This window comes from Neopsephotus bourkii, unplaced genomic scaffold (genome assembly GCF_033783945.1).
Source record: "Neopsephotus bourkii isolate Nb327-2 ecotype Australia unplaced genomic scaffold, CSIRO-AGI_Nbou_v1 NB_1511, whole genome shotgun sequence".
Classification (NCBI taxonomy): domain Eukaryota; kingdom Metazoa; phylum Chordata; class Aves; order Psittaciformes; family Psittacidae; genus Neopsephotus; species Neopsephotus bourkii.
This window is the reverse complement of record NW_026901987.1, coordinates 7,268,149-7,285,000: the sequence shown is the minus strand read 5'-3', so window position 1 is coordinate 7,285,000 and position 16,852 is coordinate 7,268,149. Positions and strand designations below refer to the sequence as shown.

General features: G+C 34.1%; 1 protein-coding gene across 8 annotated transcripts in view; it reads right to left on the bottom strand.

Annotated features, from left to right (window-relative positions):
* GRIK2 (glutamate ionotropic receptor kainate type subunit 2) overlaps window positions 1–16,852 on the bottom strand; it is a 401,313-nt gene that overhangs the window by 103,317 nt on the left and 281,144 nt on the right. The window lies entirely within an intron of this gene.

Here is a 16,852-nt window from a genome sequence, read left to right as displayed (position 1 = left end):
GAAAGGTTCTGAGTACCACTTGTAAACATCAAAGCTATTATTCTTCCATTAGTATAAATGGAATTATAGACACTTGGTACCAGTTAGGATTAGGTCCTTATAGACACTGTGTCAATATTTTGCATCTTGAAATAAAAGACAGGATGTGTTAAATCACAGCAATTAATCAGGAAAACCAAACAATTATGTATTAAGAAAAGGGTTTTTCTCAGCAAAATTACAAATAAAGAATACAATACAAAAGAGATGCTGGTGTTAAAAGTGGCATCATTAACCACCAAACAGAAAAAGGTAATTATAGCAAATTATAGGAATTTCATCCTCTCCTGTGAGGTACACAGTAGCATCCCTGGAAAGGATTTCTAAAAGAGCTGGGGCAGGGAGAGGCTCTAAGAAAAGGAAAAACAAATAAAACAAAAAAAAAAAAAAAAAAAAGTGAAATCATCTTTAGCATCACAAAATTAAGTAGAACAAAGACAGTAGAATGATGTCTGAGTCTGGTAATAGGGTATAAGCAGATTATATATAATCAATCTATTTTATGTCATGATTTTAACATTGCTGTGCATTATGATAGGTTCATGTCTAAATATTTTATCAAGTACAGCAAGTGTAGCTAAAAGAAGCAAACATGTCTAGGTAAATTATTGTTACAATTCATTTCAGAAAAAAAAAATTTAGGTCTTTTTCTTCTTCGTTATATCTTTGTACAGGTTTAAATTTTAATTCCAATGTGCAGGATTATTCTAATAATCTAATTCTAATAATTCAAATAATTAAGAGATTTAATCATCATGTCTGGTCTTGGAAACACACTGTTCATATGGACTCATGATTATATATATCTTTATATTTTAAAATACCTTTGATATTGAGTATGAGTTAATGCATGTGCATAACATTTTTGAGCAAAACCTGAAAATCACTGCAACACAGTAGAATGGAACCAGCAAAATAATTAATAGTATTACAGAGTTTGATTACTAGATCAATATTAATGTATTATCCTAATTTCTCAAATCATTAAAGCCACTCTGTTAAATACCCTGGGATACACATCCTTTATGAAAGAACTTTTTTTAATCTATCATATAATCAAAGCCATCTGAATAATGCATCTGTCACTTCAGAAGATGCAATTTTCTTCACAATAATATTTCAAACACATTAAAATTCAGAAAATTAAATGCTCCGCTTTTATGCTCTTAATGTAATCTTGAAACACATCTCATCTTAAAAGTCTGTACTTGACAACGGAATGTTTCATTTGGTTCTCCAAAGTAATACTGACATGCAGTTCAAAAGAGTTGATTGGGTTTTAATTAAACATTGTGTCCTGAGTTATTTGAAATAAAACTAGATCATAAGTTTCCTGCCCCATTAAAACTGTAACTATCTTTTATGGCATTTTGTCATTAATGCAACAAAACGTGGAAACCAAGCACCCAATGAAACTGAGGAAGATTTTTATATTATTTTGCTGAATGATATTTCAAGATGAAATTGGAAAATATCTTGGCTCTTCTAAAGAGAATGTTTGCTAGATTATGCAAACAACTGTAGAGATTTAAAATAAATATCAATCTGCAAATGTATGTTATTTTTAGTGGCTGCCATTTTACTGAACAATGTAAACTGTAAATTGGTAACTTTTTGTTCTGATATCTTGTTTAATTATTTTGATATTGTTATGAAGTGCAGAAAAATGGTCCATATTTGGAAAGAAAGGAGGAAACATCCTAATACAGGAGCCAGTTTTAAGAAAAAGAAACACTACAATCCAAGTCTTAGACTCCATCTAGGACCAAGTCACATCCCATAGTTTTAGGATTCTCTAATTTATAGACTTTAGTTCACAACATAGTTTATAAAATGTCTTTTTTTTTTTTTAATGTGTACTTAGGTTTGTTTAAAAATGGGCAAGAAAAAGCAAGAGAAAAGAAAACAGGGAAAGTAAAACTGTCTGACTACTTATAAATATTGTCCCACCTTATTTTAATGTCTGATATTAGATTGTCTGAAGTAAGATTCCTAAGCTACAGATCCTTTGTATGTACTACATATATATACAAGTTTTATGCTGTTTAATCCACTGCAACATGTATCTGTAAATTATATTTTTATAGAATATATTCAAGTTTACTCATGAGGTCGTACATTTGGTTTAAAATATGCAGCATTACTCAGTTTTGGAAAGAGCCTGACTCCGTCTGTTTTGATCAGCTCCTCTTGTTCGAAAGTGCCTAGTAGGAAAAATCCTCCTGCCTGATACTAAAAAAGCCGAGCTTCCCCAGGCGCTATTCATAAGTTTTGTGCACCAGACTCCAACCAGCTTGGTGACCCTTGCTCAAGTTCATTCAAGTACTGTAGGGCCCAGAACTGCTCAGAGTCTCCTTACTTAATCTCTGACACTTTCAGGTGTTTGAAATACTTGAAAAAAATAGACTTTAAACAAGCATTATAAAAGCTGTGATCTGCTTTTCCTCTTTGCTGTTACCCACTGAAAAGTTACAACAATTCTTATAGAACTATTTGCAGTAATCTTTAGAGGTAAGCAAACTTAACAGTCCACAGGAAAGGGAAGGTTTGTTTCAAATATGATTATACTTTAAGGACACTCCATGATATTAGAAACAAAAAATTAGCATGCCTAGTGAGCAGGCAGATGACCTACTTCAGAATTGTATGATTTTATTTGCAAATCATTCGAGACATACTATAACTTATTTAAGCTATGTATTTGTACTGTGTTTGGAATAACGGAGCCTCAATCTTATAAGGCTGCTAAATAAAAATTATAGTGAGTGCTTAAAAAACAAGAAAAAGGGGGGTTGATTTTTTTTAATCTACTCTGGTAATTCTCTAATCAGATACAGGATTATTTAGTGCAGCCTCTGGGTGTATGGAAAGAAAAGAAATGAAAATAAACAACATTTCATGAGAGGCAATACTATATTACATTTGGCATAACTACCTGAAGTCATGAATGTGCAGTGTAAATAAAGACTCACTATACTTTATACTATGCTATCTGGTGGTGGAAACTCTCAGTGCTCTTTATTTTACAATGCACATAAAGGAGACCAGCTTTAGCAAAGCTGTTTTTCTATATCCTAAGGCAGATGTTATGCAGTGGCAGAAAGTGAAAAATACCTCATGATTCTAGACTTTCAAATTCTAGAAAGTTCCATTTCAGTACAAAATTCTGCTAGTTGAATATGGCAATATCTATATTGGCATCATCAACAAAGAGGTCCCTTCTCAAGAATAAACTTTGCCATTGTCTATATCCTGAGAACGCCTGCTTTTAGACTCTATTGCAGTCCATTTTGACCCTGTCTGGCTTAAGGAGCAGATATTGTATCAACTGTATTCTAATGCTAGCATGCAGCCTCCTTTTTTATTTTGGAGCTTGGTTTTGCATACTATAGGCACAGGAAGTCTTCTTGCCATGACAATACAAGATTCTATTCCTTAATTCTTGACCTGCAGATACCCACTCTTCCTCTCCAGTGTCCACAGTCTGACACAAACTCAGTAAGAGAAACATGACTAATTCTGGATAAGCTAGAGCAATTCTGAGGGGTTTAGGCAGCAAACAGTCTTATAGACAGCAGTCTTATACAGTCTTATAGACAGCAACAGGGCTCAGTCTAAATTACCTTAAATGTGATTGTAGATACACTGTTCTGTGCTTGCAAACTATATTCAGTGCAGTACATTCTGTAACACACTGTCTGATTCTTTCGTTTTGTTTCATCAAAAGTGTGGTCAACCATCAATACAAATTGATTCAATTCAAAGCTGCTGAGAACATATGTATAAAAGTGTACCCTCCATAAGTTTAAGTAGTTAGCAAATAAAAAACCTGTCAGTTTCTGATATTTTGTTTCAAAAGCAAATTAATAAACATGCTTAATACAGACTTTAATACCTGGAGTTAAAGACACTTTTAATTTAACTTCTATTTTCTGGAGAGCAATACAAATTATTAAGAAGACAACAAGTCACAAAACTTAAAATTTTGAAGAAAGAGAAAATTAATTAATGCAATTATTTTTTGAGTATAGCAACACATGGCTGTCCAGAATTATTACACAGAACTGAATTTATACCAGCTGCAAACATACAGTTAGTACTTGTGGGATAAAGACTGATTACTAATTACTAATCCTTAATTACTTATTTAAAGCCTTAATTATTAATTAAGGCCCCATTACTAATATTTACACACCATTTTAGCTTTCTGTGTTGTTTTCAGATATTTGCAAAACAGGTGTTCACTGTCATGAAATTGTATCCAGCATGCTACCTGTTACATTCTTATGGAGAACTTTCACTGAAGATCTAAAACAATCTTTTTTTCAGGGTGGGGAGAGGTACAGGGATTTCTTTTTTTTTTTTTTTCCTTTTTCCTCTTTCTGAGGATCAAAAAATCAAAACACACACTCTTTAAATCACAGGTTGATACTAAATATTTAACTAAAAAGTCTATAATATTTATCAGTTACCATTATAGTGCCTGGAGTTTAATTCTAGTTTAAAAATTCATATTGACAGAAATTTTCATCCTTAGCTGACTTATGTTACCGTTCTAAATAGGAGTCATATGATGACTTTGGAAAGGCCAAGAAAATCTATACTGTACAGGATACTTTGAAATTACAAGACAAAAATCAAATGCACTAAACCAAATTAATGGTCTGATGCGGTCAGATGGAATACTTCCCTATTTTTATGGAATTATGAGTAATTTAAGGTAGTGGAAGGAAATGGAATACTAATTGTAAACAAGTATGGTGAAATTAAAGGAGAAAGTATGATTTCAAGGACTAATGAGATTACTTACTGATAGCTGTGCTTAATTTATTTAAATTACATTCTTTTCAGCAATATTACAACCAGACAATACTGCTACTGTGTTTTTTTTAAATGGACATGTAAATCAATTAGGAGAAAATGGTGTTAGAAAATGTTATCTTGTGCATGATGGATAAACCAACACACTCTGTATTGCCCAGCAACATATGCCGCAGACACAGAGAGCATACACTTACAGTGTGCATACTATTCTATCATTATTTCAAATCTGTCAAATTAACCTGGATACTTTTCCTTCATTCTCTCACTCTTCTTTGGATAAGGACTATAGAGAAATGTAAAGGAAAGATAACTACCCACTTATATGCACACAGGCATCTCTCTTGCTCAATAAGACCAAGAAGTGGTCAGACAACAGCTTTCACTGCAAAACCCTTAGCACAAAGATTCCACAAGCTGTAAGGCTTCATTTAATGAGCACAATTTAGAAATGAAAAGAGTCTTTCCCCATCTTCTTCATGAGCTGCTGAGCATATTGATTCAATACTGGATATTTCTGAACACAATAAAGTAGGAAAGGGTTCATGTGTGATACTCAGCTCTACAAATTACACATTCTCCCACTCACCAGAGCAAAGAATAAGAATGCTTCTTCTAGATACTGTTTTTCAGGGATTCCCTACAGGACTCAGCCTAGATCTTACAGCACCACAACTGACAGATAAATTATAATGTTTTAAAACTTTTTCAAGAATATCCAGGATGTGAGATAGATTCTTTATTATAATGCATTATACTACTCAACAATAAAACATTTCTTCTCCCCTTTATTAAAGCCTGCATTCCCTTTTTTCTAAATTGTACCTTTTAGAAAAATCTAGACTTTTTCTGGCTAATTGGACATCAGACCCGACTCATTACCTTGCCTTATCTGATTGTTGCTGGGCTATGAATGGAGCCTGTTATTGTCAATAAACCTTGCCCTGCTCAAATACCTCTGTCAATGCTTGTAATTTCCCTTCCTGTACTGTGGTTGCTTTCAACATCATCTCCCCTTGTGGAGCAACTCTGCTTTTGCTGCTCCCTGACAAGAACTAGTCATCCAACACTTTTATATACAAAAAATCCCCACCTAAAATAGTTGCATGGAATCACCATCACCTCTCCATTGCCTATAAATAGAACTTAATGTGGCTGACCTTTTAGATACCGAAAAGGTTTAAAAACTTTAAGGTTTCTAAACTTAGGAGATACTGATCAATCCAAAGTCTAGAAAAAAGTGCATATAGCTTCTTTATATTTCTTTATAAGAAAGTATTGGTTTTGTGATGAAAAGAAGTACTGCAAAACATATACTAAGTATGCACCTGAAATAAAACCTGCAGAAGACAAAAGAATTTTTCTTTTGATTGTAATGTGCTTAGGTATTTAGTATTGTTTCACTCAATAATTTGCACTGAAGAAAGATAACTTAAAAATGTCAGAATTATTAAAAATTTTTTAGACTTTTATGTGATAATTAGTAGAAATATATAATAACTGAAGCATTTATTTCTATAGTTGTGAATTGAGGGTTTATTAAAATTAATTATATTCTATTAAATAAATAGTATATTAAAGTTGTAATTAAATATTATTATGGACTAGAAATGAGTCAAAGATATGCATACATCCTCATTTTTACAGTATTAGTCAAGTTATATTTTGATTTATTAAATATACCATCTTCTTTACTTAAATTATTTTTGACCTTACAAAACATTAGTCTATCCATTTCCTGAAGAAATGTGAATAGACTTAAATGCTACATGATAGTCAGGGCACTGAAGAAAATTTATTTAAAATTACTGTCTTTTAAGGTGTGTGAACTTTACATCGATCGTAGAGTCCATGTATCCTAACTTTTGTTAAATATATTGAAGTCTTGAAAAACAAATATTCTTGGTCTAAACAGTTCTGAGATACCTCAGGGTATAGTAAGGGACACTTCCAAAAAGTTGCTCCATGGGTAGACTTAAGCCAATTCTAATGAACACCATTATTAACAATCTGGAAGAAGGTATAAGCAACAGACTAACTAAAACACAGAGGACAGTACTTTGGAGGTTGGCACTAAGGAGGGCAAAGGACTTGAAAAAGCTTAGAAATACTAGATTTATAGTTTAGGAGAACAGAAAGTGAGGTTGAACCTAAGTGCACAATATTATCCAGCAATACAGAATAAAGGGCAGTATTACTGTAGCAGGTGAAGACCGAAGACTGTACTACTAATAGCAGAGTAAGCATAGCAGGCATGTACAGCAAGACTGTACTACTCATAGCAGGCAAAAAAACTTAATATGATGGAAAGAAAGCTTAGGGAGGAGTACAATCAACTCAGAAGTTTTATATAGCTTGCTTGGAAGTTAGGCCAAGATATCCCATTAGAAACAGAAGATAAGATTTCCCCCCTAAAGATGTCTTGGATGATAAAAGAATCAAAAAGATAAAAGAGTGGATAATGAGCCAGACAAGTTGATTTCTAGAGCAGCAATGGTAAGGGGAGAAACATTAGCAAGGACCTAATGCATACATGCTCTGACAATCCCTAAGCAAAGGAGGGTCCATGAGGAATATTAAGCAACTACTTTCTCTTGGCTGCTGCAAATTCTGAAAAAGACAGAGTCAATCTAGGTTGCTTAAAACTGGCTTTATACACAAAGAGTCACAACCTGTCCTGACTTTGGTATCTAAAACACTACTTAGAGAAACTGAGCATTTGTTGTGTTAGAGAACATTTTGCCCACTTTTGGGGCAAGTAAACTGATATATCCAATCTGATTTTCCCTTTTGTATGATTTGTTCTTTAAAGCTCTTAACTTACTTGAGCATCTGTAATTCCTTATTTGTATTCCTTTATTCCTATATCTAGATAGTAATAAACAGCTGAGTGCTACTTCAAAAAATGCTTTATTCTCAATACTTATTATAGCTTTTATTTTCATTTTGCTTCTAAATAGCTTACCTCAAGCCGATTTATATAACATTCTTAGTGAGTTACCGTACAGCATTATTATCATTTACCCAAATATGTGCTTTCTTAAGTGTATTGAGAATATGGAGAAATGGAAAACTGACTACTTTGGAAATTTCTCATGTCAGCAAGAACCTTTGAATACCCAGGTGGTCAGTAAATCCTTTTCTCAGCCTGAGTTTAAAAATCAGAGTTATATACAAATGAAACTGTCATACTACCAAGATAGGCATGAAATGAATTTAAGTAACCATGCAGTCTTCTTAGTATGACCCTCTTCAGCTCCCACCCTCCTCCACTCTTTGTTGTGTTCATGTGTTGTGTCATATTTAAAATTATACTTGCATGTTTCCCCTGGCAGAAACTATGTCTTATTTGATTTGTGAAGTCTGTAGCATACTTCTCTGGGGTGAGAAGCACCTTCCTCAGTTCATGATACTTTTCAGATTTTCAAAGAAATCTTAATCTGCATGAAAAAAATAAAATGTTTCAAGAGCTACAAACTATAGTGTTTGTGGGATTGTATTTGAGAGAAGTACTGCTACAGACTTCCTTATGCTTTTAACTGTAGACATCTACTTCTGCCCACAGAGATAAAGTGCTTCACTAAATTAATTCTCTGTATCATCCTTGGTATTTTCCAGGGAATTAAGAAAGTCCAAATTCAAATCCTTCCTTTTCTTCAGTCAGTGACATAAACAGGAAACAAAGTTTCAGTTACTGTAAGATTATACAACTGTTATCTGCCTTATTCGCGTCTTACAAAATATAAACTAGACAGAACACCATTCCTTGCTTGGCTCACATTACAATAAACCTGAAAAAAATCTTTACAGTTCTTTCTTTGTAAAGAACTCTTATTTACTTTTTCTTAAAAGACAACATCACAGTGTGTCTTTAATGATCAATACCAACTCTTCACAAAAATATTAATAATTGCCCTAAAATATGCCTGCAGTGCTTGGATTTCCCATAAAGCTCTTCCTTCCAAGTATTAACTAGTACATGAGATTCCTTTTGATTTAAATATCTTTGACAAATTTGCAGGAATGAAGTTATATAACACACACAACAAATAATTTCCAGTTTCCCAAAGGTTCGTATTTGACAGGTGACTGACTTGCTTATCTTTAGAGCTTATATTATAATGTTAACATACTGTAGTGCCTCCATTCCCTCAGCTCAGTAGCACTGTATTGCATCATTGTTACTAGTTCTGGTACATTAACTGTTGAACTAATTGTTGAACTATTTAAAAGGATGCTTGCCAAAGGGATAAAAACTTTAAAAGGATAAAAACTTTATGGGTCTTTTGCCTTCTCAGAGAAAAATAAGGTGTTACACGGTGTCCTGGGAGTTACTATAAAAAGCAGACTCAAATTTATAGAAGCTTAGTGCAAAGAAGATGTGGTAAAAAGTTTATTTAGAAATAAAGCTTAGCCTCCTCTGTCTGAGAGGGAGTACTGGACATTTTAGTGGGTTTAGAAGGAAAAGAAACTAGTCTGTTTGACTCTGAAATGTGGACAGTGGTAAAATTTAATCAGTTTTTATACAACAGCATGATCAAACCATAAAGCCAATCATATATTATTCTGCCTGTGATTTGAATACGTATAAAAGATTGTATACTACTTATAAAATTATTTAGTTACAAGGTTGATCTCAGGAGGAGTGAGGACATAAAGCTTCTGCATCACATGTCTAAAACTATCCCCTAATGCAGGAGTTAATACATCCTTCTGCAATAAATCCGTGCTTACATATACATACAGTATAGTATGTTAGGCTATAATTTAGGTACTATCAATACTTATCAGTGAAGAATACTGTGGAAAATTGGTTTTCTCCTGTAATTCTGTATAATTTGGAACCAGAGCTAAAATTCTAGGAATGCTGTGTTCTGGTAGGAAGTGTTCTAAAATCTTATATTTATCATAACTGAAATAGGCAGGAGTCAGAAAACTCTCATTATCTATGCTAGAATTTTACTTTAATCTTATTTTGTCAATACTATTTCTATATCACAACATTTAATTACTTCAGCACTGCTTTTATGAGTTTATTTTATAATTTTAAATGAATTCACTTACAACAATTACATTACAACAATGTTAAAATTATAATGGACAATGTGTCAGTAGAAGTATTTTCAAAAAGGACTTAATTATTTTTATTAAGTTATTTTTAAATTAATGGGTTTCTTCCATGTGTTCTCTCAGGAAAATTATTCTAATAATCCTAAGTGCATCTGAATAACTGCAGCAAAATGCACTGAAGATATATTCCTTTCCTTCATGCAGTGTGAGTATGGATCTTCTGAGCAACTGTAAGAAATAATAATAATTTATGATATTTGTTTATTTGTTTGTTTCTGAGGTACTTCAGGGTGTTCGTGTCATCAGGATAATGCTTAAATATACAGAAAATAAGTTCATTCTTAAAAACTGTAGTCAAATTCTCCAGCTGATACCCTTCTACAATATAAGAATCTGTCACACCTGCACTGTAGGGATTACCCCTTTTCACTAGTTTGTTTTTGACGAGCATAATTATTTTAATAAAATTATTATGATTTTGAGGACTGAGGGAAAATCACAAAACCATATCATAATACTTAAAGATAGAAAACCTACACCCCTGTCAACACTAGCAAATCTTTCTTATTTATTTCCTTGTCCATCTCACAGATACAAAATTAGTATTTCCTTAGCATGGATTTTACATTTGTTAAAGCTATGTGCTATGAACTATTAAAACATATAGACTTTGCATGCTTCTGATTTAATCACCCATAGTGATTGAAAGAACAACCTGGTCAAGTGCGAATAAACCCAAAGTTTACACAGGCAAATGTCCTGAGCTGAACCCTGGGAAGGTAACACGTCTTCAGTGACCATTAGAAAACACAGCTCATCTTCTCCAAGGTAATATTCTTTCACACTTGCAAAGAGGAAACTGCATGAATTAGGAAGACAAACTGCCCCAAAGGTATGATTTCTTCAACTGTGATAGCACGGACTAAAATAAAAAGAGGGTGTTGTATTTTCAATCTATACTTTTATTGCTGTTACTTATAATATCACTCTATGTCCAAAAAAAAAAACCCTCCATAAGTAATTTACTGAGCTGTAGTGTTCCAATTGTTAGGCATAAATGGATATTGCATTTCAGTATATTGTAAATCAAGAAATCGGTTGAAAAATCTTTGTATTTTCATTGTTATATCTCAGAAATACTAAAGAAATTATCAACATTTAGAAAATAAGATATTCAACATTGAACCAGAAATTAGGAGTACAACTGAAGATCAGTTCCAAATACAGTTGAATGAACTTCAATTAGGTTAACAGACAAGATAACTAGCAGGGTTTAGTTCACTTTGAATATGGAAAGGATATTAACAGGAAAGAAAGGCCCTGGAAGTCAATGTTTCTATGAGTCTTACATTCAAGAAGTTGTAAGAATACTGTTGTATGCTTAGGAATCATAGCACATTCTGGATTAGACCAGCTGTAGAGATAAGTCTGCAATTTTGCTACAGGCTACAGAAATGTATGCAATGATACATAACTAGCACCAGCATAAAAGAAACCTAAATACAGTGAAACAAAGAATTCATGTATTAATTTGGATTAATAAAAAAGAGAATGGGCAAGGCAAACCGAAATTTGAATGCAGACTGTGATAATAGCTGTCAGCAGAGACAAGAAAGAAAAAAAAATCAGAGGATCTGGGTGTTGTACTAACTCACACAAAACTGATCTGACACAAAATTTGATCAAAGGAGGTAAAGAGGATAATCAAAGTGAATTTGGTGTTCATTCTATCTTAAAAAGTAACATCTTTCTAATAGTGGCCATTATTATATCTGATTGTACTCATATTGACTTAAAAAAAAAATTATGCATCCTGTCATAGTAAAGAAACCAATACTAAAACCAGAAATAGTTGAAATTACAAGCATTCAGTTATTTTTTCAGTTGAACCTGGCAAGGATAGAGAAGACTGAAAGAGTAGAAGGAATTAACTGTTTTTCCTGGACTGTCATGCTTTCTGATTGTTTGTAATTCATGCTGAAAAAAAAACCCCACCATACAGATATATTTTACATATGAAGTTTACACATCATATAGTTCAGTTAGCACGCAAGCATGCTAGGGAATGATGTAGAAATTTATGTTACACACCTGAAGGCCATAACAGATCTGTAAATGCTTCCTGTCACACCTGGGTCCTGAGATTCAAATAGAGGAAGCATTACACCTGTCTGATGGAGATATAATAACTTAATGGATGCTTATAGAAGTCCAGAAAAAGTATCAACAGGTACTCTGCATATTTCTGCTGCTCCCTCTATATAAGAAGCCCACTTTGTGTAAATGAACTATTTTCACTTATGTTAACATACCCACTTAGAGCAGCCTATTGTTATTCCCATCAGAGGACTGAAGTGAGTACTGAATTGAAATGAATCAAGGCTTACTTTTATAATAATGCATTATATGAACAGCAACTCCTGCCTGGTACATATCAGTAAAATAAAAGAACTGTTGACAGCTATTTTAGTTTGATGGATTAGAATTTATCCTTGGACAACCCTAGAAGTTTCCTGTAAACAGGAAAAGAATCCTGTGCTGAAAATATTAATAGACATGTCAACATTACTGAATGTAAGAATACCATCTACTTCTAGTTGGAGAAAGCTACTTTATTTAGTATTGACTGTCATGAATTTTTGGGGTGATCCTCATCTGACATAAACCAGGAGGTTTAGAGTAGAAAGGTCCATAAGGACAACTGATTAGTTTTGAAAACATTATCAAGTAAAACTCTTCTCCATTTATTGTTTCCTGTACAAGGAGTATTTTCCACTGACCCTCCTAAATTTAGTTTTAGTAAATGGATGGCGAAAGTTTCTAGAGAAAGACCTATTCATCAGGCCACATTCATCAAAGGGATTCCCTGCTCTTTAGAAAAGGAAAATGTCACACCTATCATCAAAAAAGGGCAGGGAGGAAGATCCAGGGAATCGCAGACCAGTAAACCCCAGCTCAGCGTGCGGGATAGTTATGGGGAAATTCCTCAAAGCCACTACCAGATAGAAAATGGATTTCAAAATAGCCAGAGGAGATTTAACAAGGACAAATTATACCTAATGATTTAACTATTTTTAGTGATAAGACTGATTCTGTGCATGAGAGGACAACAGTAATATTATTTTGATTACAGTGATTGTTTATCAGAGAATCCTATAGCATCTCTTGCCAAACTGGGACAGTAGTGCTCAGATGTCAGTGGACTGCAAAGTGAATAAAACATTGCCTGGACTTACAGGCTTGAGGAAAAGTGGAAAAAATTCAAAATTTAGCTGAAAGCCAATAATGAACAGTATTTCTTATTGGTTTGATATAAGAGTCAAAGCTGTTTAACAGAATCATCAACAACTTGGATAAAGGAGTGAAATGTACCTCAACAAACTTCTTGGTAATGCCAAACCAGGAAAAGAGAGCTTGATGCACTGGAGAGCAGGGCTATAGTTTAAAGGGAATTTGGAGAGATTGAAGAACAGTCTGCCCAAAACCTCCTGGGGTTTAACAAAGACAGGTGAAAAGTCCTGTGGTTTGGAAGTAGAGTCGCTATGCACAGTACAGGCTGGGTACTGACTGGCTATAAGGAGGCTTTGCAGAAAAGGACCTCAATGTCCTGATGGACAAGCTAAGCATGAGTGTCCTAAAAGCAATAAATGACAAACACATACCAGTCTGCACTAGTGAAAGTACAGCCAGAAGGTCAAAAGAAGTGACTGTTCCTGCTCATTGGGCAATCATGAAGCTGCATCTGCTGTACTGCTTCCAGTTCTGGGTCATCCAGTAAAGAAAGGCTTGGAGATCCTGGATTCCAGCAGAGATTATTAAAATGGTCAGAGAGCTAAAATATGTGATGCAAAAGATGATAATAAGAGATCTGGGTTTCTTGCAGAAATATAGGTAGGGGAAGATCTAGTTATTTTCAGCTACCTGAATGGTAGATGGACTCAATTTTTTCTTGGAGATGTACAGAGAAAGAGTAAAAAGCAGAAAAATAAGTTCTATCTGGACATAAGAGTTTTTTTGCAGTAACCGTGTTTAAGCACTGGAACATGTTACAGGGAAGCTGTGCAGTATCCACCCTTAGAGATGTCCAAAACTTGGGCACAACTCTGTGAAACCTTCAAAATTCCCCCTGCTTTCAACATCGGGGATTGGCACAGATGACAAACAGACATGTATTTACATGAAAAGACAAGACTGAGGTAAGTAGCCTTTGTTAGGAATGATCAAATGGGGCTTAAGATTACTGCAAGTTCATCTTGAAGCATGAGCTTTGATTGTGGTCTATGCGATGGACAGGCATAGCCAAAGAAATTGGAGAAGCCTGGCCTCTCTAATATGTTTGACCCCTAAAGTATTAAAAGATTGACATCTTTCATTTTACATGGCTTGATATATTTCCTAAGAACCAGGGAATATTTTTTATTTTATAAATACAGAAAGGGGCCTTAGTATGCCTTATGCATATTAAGACAAGCATCTCAGAAATCAGAAACATTAAATTATTAATTATTGCATAGGAAAATATATTTTAATATATGCAAATACTTAGGAACAGGTACTATTAAGCATATGAAAAGTAATATTAAAATTAAATATAATAAAAATAATTTGCAAGTTTATACATGAGATTTTTTTTTTTTTAATTAGAGGGGAAAATACAGCTTATTTTTCATTCAATTGTACAATTACTGCTACTATTTAGCCAAGTAGAGACTAATCTCTCAGGAGCATTCTTCTGCTTTGGAGAAAAACAGGTCATGTGGGAGATAAATAACATATTTATAATAGAAACACTCCCAGTATATAACATCTGTGATTGCGAAGTTAACAAATACAGTCACAGTAGTAAGCATTAGGCCTATTCAGATTGTCCAGTAAGCTTAATATATCTGTTGGTAACTTAAATGAAAGGAGCCTATCTTCCTCTAGCTTATTTCAAAGCATTTCCAGCATCAACCTTGAATGTCCACTAAATGACAGTCCTAAAGCACAAAGCAGAAGTTATTTTCTGCTTATGCTTTTTATTTTTTTCTTTTTCTTTTTTCTTTTTTTTTTTTTTGACTTTTAAATCTGTTTATTTTCAGCAGTGCCCTTTCTGTAATTTGGAATATTAAAGAAAAAACTAGGAAGGAAAATTGTGAAATACATAAGCCAAGCTTTCCTAAAATATAGTATAAATCAAAACTGCACAGGCAAGCTGGCAGAGAGTTTTGTTTCTCCATTATCTGATATCACATTACTCTAACAACCACTTTTGTAGTAAGAATTTTGAAGGTAACAGTTTTGTAGCAGACAAGCAAAAAATTAAGTACAGCATCTAAATCTGCACTGCAGCACACAGATAATACTGTTAGCTTTCACACCCCAAGACAGATTTTATTCAGGCTAAATGCACTGTGATGCAAGTATGCACTGCAATCAATCTAGCAATTGCTAAGGGTTCTGATAGGCTACCTTTCCTTGGCTTTTTTGAGCAATAACTATTGTTATGAGAAGCATAGTTTCCCAGTATATTCCAATACTACCTCAGCTGTTTTTTGTTTATCCAACTATACAGTGACTTTGCTTGCAGATGTGAAATTCATTTCAAAGAGGAAAAAAAAAAGTTAAAAAAGGGTGCTATGCATGAGATTATTAAGAATAGAGACCCACAATCAAACATAATTAAGTGAACATTTCTTAAAGCCAGGCAGGTTGCTACAGTCATCTGTCTATTTTCCTTTTGTCTGTCTCATTGACTTTAAGGTCAAATACATCTGTTTTAACTACCTTCACTGATTTTAAGCTAATACATATTACCATGCCACAAGGATAACCTAAGAATATCCACTGTTATATTAGTATTGGCTACAGAAGATACATTAAAACAAACAAACAAACAAATTAGAAAAAACAAACCAACTGAAAAAAAACAAGTAATTTGATGCTACTGTCCTTACTACGGCCTGGAACACACACCATCAATTTTGCCACAGCGAATATCAGCAGTTCTTTTAGCTTTCCACCAGGCTGCGTTTTGAGATCATGGTATTTTTAAGATCTGTCTTTAACAGTCCTATTCTTACTGTGAGCACACAATGCTTTGTGCCTTCAGTGATCAAGTGTGTACACATAAAATAGATAAGTCACTGATATAGCTCATATACAGAATCATAGAATCAAATAAAGTTGGAAAAGACTTTTAAGACCATCCAAACTTTATCCCAGGACTGCCAAGTCCACCTCTAAACCATGTCATAAGGGCTTTTAAACACTTCCAGGGCTGGTGATTCCACCACTTCCCTGGGCAGCCTATTCCAATACCTGATCAACATTTTGGTAAAGAAATATTTCGTAATATCCAAAGCTCCCCTGGTGCAGCTTGAGGCCATTACCTCTGGTCCTGTCACTTGTTACTTTGGAGAAGAGACTGACCCCCAGTTCACTACAACCTCCTTTCAGGTAATTGTAGAGTGAGAAGATCCCCTCTGAACCTTCTCATCTCCAGACTAAACAAGCCCAATTCCCTCAGCTGCTCCTCATGAGACATGTGTTTTAGTCCCTTGAACAGCTCTGTTGCTTTTCTCTGAATTGCTCCACAACACAGTATCTCTCTTGCAGTGAGGGACCAGAACTGAACACATAATACAGCCTCATCAGCACCGAGTACAGTGGGATGATCTCTTCCCTAGTCCTGCTGACCACAATTTCTGATACAGGCTAGGATGTCATTGGCCTTCTTGGCTGCCTGGGCAGACTGCTGGCTCATGTTCAGACAGCTGTCAGTCAGCACTCTCAGGTCCTTTTCTGCTGGGCATTTTTCCAGCCACATGCACAGAAGCAACTCATTAAAGACACTCAATAAAAAAATATATATTCTGAATCTGGCTTCAGTAAAAGTGAAATATGAAAGGATTCTCTAAATACCTCAGAAACGTCAAAAAAA